The sequence below is a fragment of the Bos javanicus genome, chromosome X (assembly GCF_032452875.1).
Source record: "Bos javanicus breed banteng chromosome X, ARS-OSU_banteng_1.0, whole genome shotgun sequence".
Taxonomy (NCBI): domain Eukaryota; kingdom Metazoa; phylum Chordata; class Mammalia; order Artiodactyla; family Bovidae; genus Bos; species Bos javanicus.
Genome location: NC_083897.1, coordinates 96,270,223 through 96,276,177, shown reverse-complemented (window position 1 = coordinate 96,276,177; position 5,955 = coordinate 96,270,223). Strand labels below are relative to the sequence as shown.

General features: G+C 38.3%; 1 pseudogene; it reads left to right on the top strand.

Moving 5' to 3' along the window:
• Positions 1-2,645: 2,645 nt before the first annotated feature.
• LOC133243405 (ubiquitin-conjugating enzyme E2 D3-like) lies at positions 2,646-4,283 on the top strand (annotated as a pseudogene).
• Positions 4,284-5,955: the final 1,672 nt, after the last annotated feature.

The window sequence follows — 5,955 nt, the reverse complement described above, 5'->3', positions numbered from 1 at the left end:
ACACCGAAATACAAAGGATCATAAGAGACTACTATCAGCAATTATATGCCAATAAAATGGACAACGAGGAAGAAATGGACAAATTCTTAGAAAAGTACAACTTTCCAAAACTGAACCAGGAAGGAATACAAAATCTTAACAGACACATCACAAGCATGGAAATTGAAACTGTAATCAGAAATCTTCCAGCAAACAAAAGCCCAGATCCAGATGGCTTCACAGCTGAATTCTACCAAAATTTTAGAGAAGAGCTAACATCTATCCTACTCAAACTCTTCCAGAAAATTGCAGAGGAAGGTAAACTTCCAAACTCATTCTATGAGGCCACCATCACCCTAATACCAAAACCTGACAGTTCAGTTCAGTTCAGTTCAGTTCAATCACTCAGTCATGTGCAACTCTTTCAGACCCCATGAATCACAGCACGCCAACACCAACTCCGGGAGTTCACTCAAACTCATGTCCATCGAGTCAGTGATGCCATCCAGCCATCTCACCCTCTGTTGTCCCCTTTTCCTCCTGCCCCCAATCCCTCCCAACATCAGAGTCTTTTCCAATGAGTCAGCTCTTCACATGAGTTGGCCAAAATACTGGAGCTTCAGCTTTAGCGTCACTCCTTCCAAAGAACACCCAGGGCTGATCTCCTTTAGAATGGACTGGTTGGATCTCCTTGCAGTCCAAGGGACTCTCAAGACAAAGATGCCACAAAAAAAGAAAACTAAAGGCCAATATCACTGATGAACATAGATGCAAAAATCCTTAACAAAATTCTAGCAATCAGAATCCAACAACACATTAAAAATATCATACACCATGACCAAGTGGGCTTTATTCCAGGGATGCAAGGATTCTTCAATATCCGCAAATCAATCAATGTAATACACCACATTAACAAATTGAAAAAATAAAAGCCATATGATTATCTCAATAGACGCAGAGAAAGCCTTTGACAAAATTTGACATTAATTTATGATAAAAACTCTCCAGAAAGCAGGAATAGAAGGAACATACCTCAACATAATAAAAGCTATGTATGACAAACCCACAGCAAACATTATCCTCAATGGTGAAAAATTGAAAGCATTTCCCCTAATGTCAGGAACAAAACAAGGGTGCCCACTTTCACCACTACTACTCAACATAGTTTTGGAAGTTTTGGCCACAGCAATCAGAGCAGAAAAAGAAATAAAAGGAATCCAAATAAGAAAAGAAGAAGTAAAACTCTCACTGTTTACAGATGACATGATCCTCTACATAGAAAATCCTAAAGACTCCACCAGAAAATTACTAGAGCTAATTAGTGAATATAGCAAAGTTGCAGGATATAAAATCAACACACAGAAATCCCTTGCATTCCTATGTGTACACCCGTGGTGGATGCATGTTGATGTATGGCAAAACCAATACAATATTGTAAAGTAAAAAAAAAAAAGAAAGAAAGAAAATAGAAAGAGAAATTAAGGAAACAATTCCATTCACCATTGCAATGAAAAGAATAAAATACTTAGGAATATATCTACCTAAAGAAACTAAAGACCTGTATATAGAAAACCAGAAAACACTGGTGAAAGAAATCAAAGAGGACACTAATAGATGGAGAAATATGCCATGTTCATGGATCGGAAGAATCAATATAGTGAAAGAGTATACTACCCAAAGCAATCTATAGATTCAATGCAATCTCTATCAAGCTGCTGTGTGCGACCCCATAGACGAGTGGGTTGCCATTGCCTTCTCCAATCCCTATCAAGCTACCAATGGTATTTTTCACAGAGCTAGAACAAATAATTTCACAATTTGTATGGAAATACAAAAAACCTCGAATAGCCAAAGCAATCTTGAGAGAGAAAAATGGAACTGCAGGAATAAACCTGCCTGACTTCAGGCTCTACTACAGAGTCACAGTCATCAAGACAGTATGGTACTGGCACAAAGACAGAAATATAGATCAATGGAACAAAATAGAAAGCCCAGAGATAAATCCACGCACCTATGGACACCTTTGACAAAGGAGGTAAAAATATACAATGAAGAAAAGACAATCTCTTTAACAAGTGGTGCTGGGAAAACTGGTCAACCACTTGTAAAAGAATGAAACTAGAACACTTTCTAACACCATACACAAAAATAAACTCAAAATGGATTAAAGATCTAAACATAAGACCAGAAAATGTAAAACTCCTAGCAGAGAACATAGGCAAAACACTCTCCGACATAAACCACAGCAGGATCCTCTATGACCCACCTCCCAGAATATTGGAAATAAAAGCAAAAATAAACAAATGGGACCTAATTAAAATTAAAAGCTTCTGCACAACAAAGGAAACTATAAGCAAGGTGAAAAGACAACCTTCAGAATGGGAGAAAATAATAGCAAATGAAGCAACTGACAAACAGCTAATCTCAAAAATATACAAGCAACTCCTACAGCTCAATTCCAGAAAAATAAATGACCAAATCAAAAAATGGGCCAAAGAACTAAACAGACATTTCTCCAAAGAAGACATACAGATGGCTAACAAATACATGGAAAGATGCTCAGCATTACTCATTATCAGAGAAATGCAAATCAAAACCACAATGAGGTACCATTTCACGCCAGTCAGAATGGCTGTGATCCAAAAGTCTACAAGCAATAAATGATGGACAGGGTGTGGAGAAAAGGGAACCCTCTTACACTGTTGGTGGGAATGCAAACTAGTACAGTCACTATGGAGAACAGTGTGGAGATTCCTTAAAAAACTGGAAATAGAACTGCCTTATGACCCAGCAATCCCACTGCTGGGCATACACACTGAGGAAACCAGAACTGAAAGAGACACGTGTATCCTAGTGTTCATCGCACCACTGTTTACAATAGCCAGGACAAGGAAGCAACCTAGATGTCCATCAGCAGACGAATGGATAAGAAAGCTATGGTACATATACACAATGGAGTATTACTCAGCCATTAAAAAGAATACATTTGAATCAGTTCTAATGAGGTGGATGAAACTGGAGCCTATTATACAGTGTGAAGTAAGCCAGAATGAAAAACACCAATACAGTATACTAACGCATATATATGGAATTTAGGAAGATGGTAATGATAACCCTGTATGCGAGAGAGCAAAAGAGACACAGATGTATAGAACAGTCTTTTGGACTCTGTGGGAGAGAGAGAGAGTGGGATGATTTGGGAGAATGGCCTTGAAACATGTGTAATATATAAGAAATGAATCACCAGTTCAGGTTCGATGCAGGATACAGGATGCTTGGGGCTGGTGCACTGGGATGACCCAGAGGTATGGTATGGGGAAGGAGGTGGGAGGCGGGTTCAGGAAGGGGGACATGTGTATACCCGTGGCAGATTTATATTGATGTATGGCAAAACCAATACAATATTGTAAAGTAAAAATAAATAAATAAAGCAAAAAAAGTAAAAAAAAAAAAAAAACACAATAAAACTGTAAAAAAAATTTAAAATTTAAAAATTTAAAAAAAAAAAGTGAAGAAAGGAGACGGGCCCCTGTCAGGAGGAGTGCACAAAATTGCCCTTTAGTCATTGCAGCATGACAGCTCCTGTTAACCAGCCTTGAGATTCTCACAAGTTCCACCTCAATACCAAGCGCCTGTATCTGGCAGAGCGGATGGGAGATCAAAAGACAATCCTTCCCAGCTGCTGGTATAATCAAGGGTTTTTGCAGGACCTTTGAGCACCCACTGAGAGAGTGAGGAGCCAGATTATGGCACAGACCAGGACGCTGAAATGGATTAATAAGCGAGTTAGTGATTTGGCCCGTGACCCTCTAGCACATGCAGGTCGATTTGGAGATGATACATTTCATTGGCAAGCCACAATTATGGGACCTAATGACAGCCATTTCAAGGTGGTGTATTTTTGACAATTCATTTTCCTTCAGACTACCCTTTCAAACCACCTAAGGTTGCATTTACAACAATAATCTATCATACAAATATTAACATTAATGGCAGCATTTGTCTTGATATTCTAAAATCACAATGGTCTCCTGCTTTAACTATTTCTAAAGTTTTTTATCCATTTGTTCACTGCTATGTGATTCAAACCCAGATGACACCCTAGTGCCAGAGATTGCACAGATCTATAAAACAGAGATAAGTACAACAAAATATCTCAGGAATGGAGTCAGCAGTATGCCATGTGATTCTACCTTAAAGTCAGAATAACCTGCATTATAGCTGTAATAAACTTATAAATTACTATTCCTTTTATTTACTTATTTTTTTCTTATCTGGCTGCTCCCCTTTTGGACCTCATCTTTTTTTATTTTATTTTTTGTCTACCTCCTCCAGTCATTCACATGCTAATCTGAGAAGACTTAAGTTCTTCCAGCTTTGGACAACAACTGCTTTTAGAAACTAAAGTAGTTACAAGAGAACAGTTGCCCAAGATTCAGAATTTTAATTTTTTTTTATTTTTATGTTTTGGTGTTGATTCTTTTTAAAAAAATTATTTATTTTAGTTGGAGGCTAATTACTTTACAATATTGTAGTGGGTTTTGCCATACATTGATATGAATCAGCCATGGGTTTACATGGGTTCCCCATCCTGAACCTCCCCTCCCACCTCCCTCACATCCAATCCCTCTGGGTCATCCCAGTGCACCAGCCCCGAGCATCCTGTCTCATACATGGAACCTGGACTGGCGATCCATTTCACATATGATAATATACATGTTTCAATGTTATTCTCTCAGATCATCCCACCCTCTCCTTCTCCCATAGAGTCCAAAAGACTGTTCTATTCATCTCTGTCTCTTTTGCTGTCTCGTACACCGGGTTATTGTTACCATCTTTCTAAATTCCATATATATGTGTTAATACACTGTATTGGTCTTTTTCTTTCTGGCTTACTTCACTCTGTATAATAGGCTCCAGTTTCATCCACCTCATTAGAAGTGATTCAAATGGATTCTTTTTAAAGGCTGAGTAATATTCCACTGTGTATATGTACCACAGCTTTCTTATCCATTCGTTTGCTGATGGACACCTAGGTTGCTTCCTTGTCCTGGCTAGTATAAACAGTGCTGAGACAAATATCAGGGTACACATGTCTCTTTCAATTCTGGTTTCCTCAGTGTGTATGCCCAGCAGTGGGATTGCTGGGTCATAAGGCAGTTCTATTTCCAGTTTTTTAAGGAATCTCCACACTGTTCTCCAGAGTGGCTGTACTAGTTTGCATTCCCACTAATAGTGTAAGAGGGTTCCCTTTTCTCCATACCCTCTACAGCATTTATTGTTTGTAGACTTTTGGATGGCAGCCATTCTGACTGGCGTGAGATGGTACCTCATTGTGGTTTTGATTTGCATTTCTCTGAAAATGAGTAATGTTGAGCATCTTTTCATGTGTTTGTTAGCCATCTGTATGTCTTCTTTGGAGAACTGTCTGTTTAGTTCTTTGGCCCATTTTTTGATTTGGTCATTTATTTTTCTGGAATTGAGCTGCGGGAGTTGCTTTTAATTTTTGAGATTAGTTTTTTGTCAGTTGCTTTGTTTGCTATTATTTTCTCCCATTCTGAAGGCTGTCTATTCACTTTGCTTATAGTTTCCTTCGTTGTGCAAAAGATTTTAATTTTAATTCAGTCCAATTTGTTTATTTTTGCTTTTATTTCCATTACTCTGGGAGGTGGGTCATAGATGATCCTGCTGTGATTTATGTTGGAGAGTGTTTTGCCTATGTTTTCCTCTAGGAGTTTTTTTTTTTTTTTTTTTTTAATGGATCATGTGTATTATGTGGCCAGTGTCTTGGTTGTGAGACTAAAACCATTCCTAATTGCTCTAACATCCTGAAGAATCATCTGAGAGGGAGGGAGATGGATGCTGAGCTGTCACGTCATAGGAAGCAGAATTATTCTAGCAACATCCATTTAAGCCTTCCACTGTTAAAGGTTTGAGGTTACATGATACACTTTATGCTCATAACTGATGTGGCTG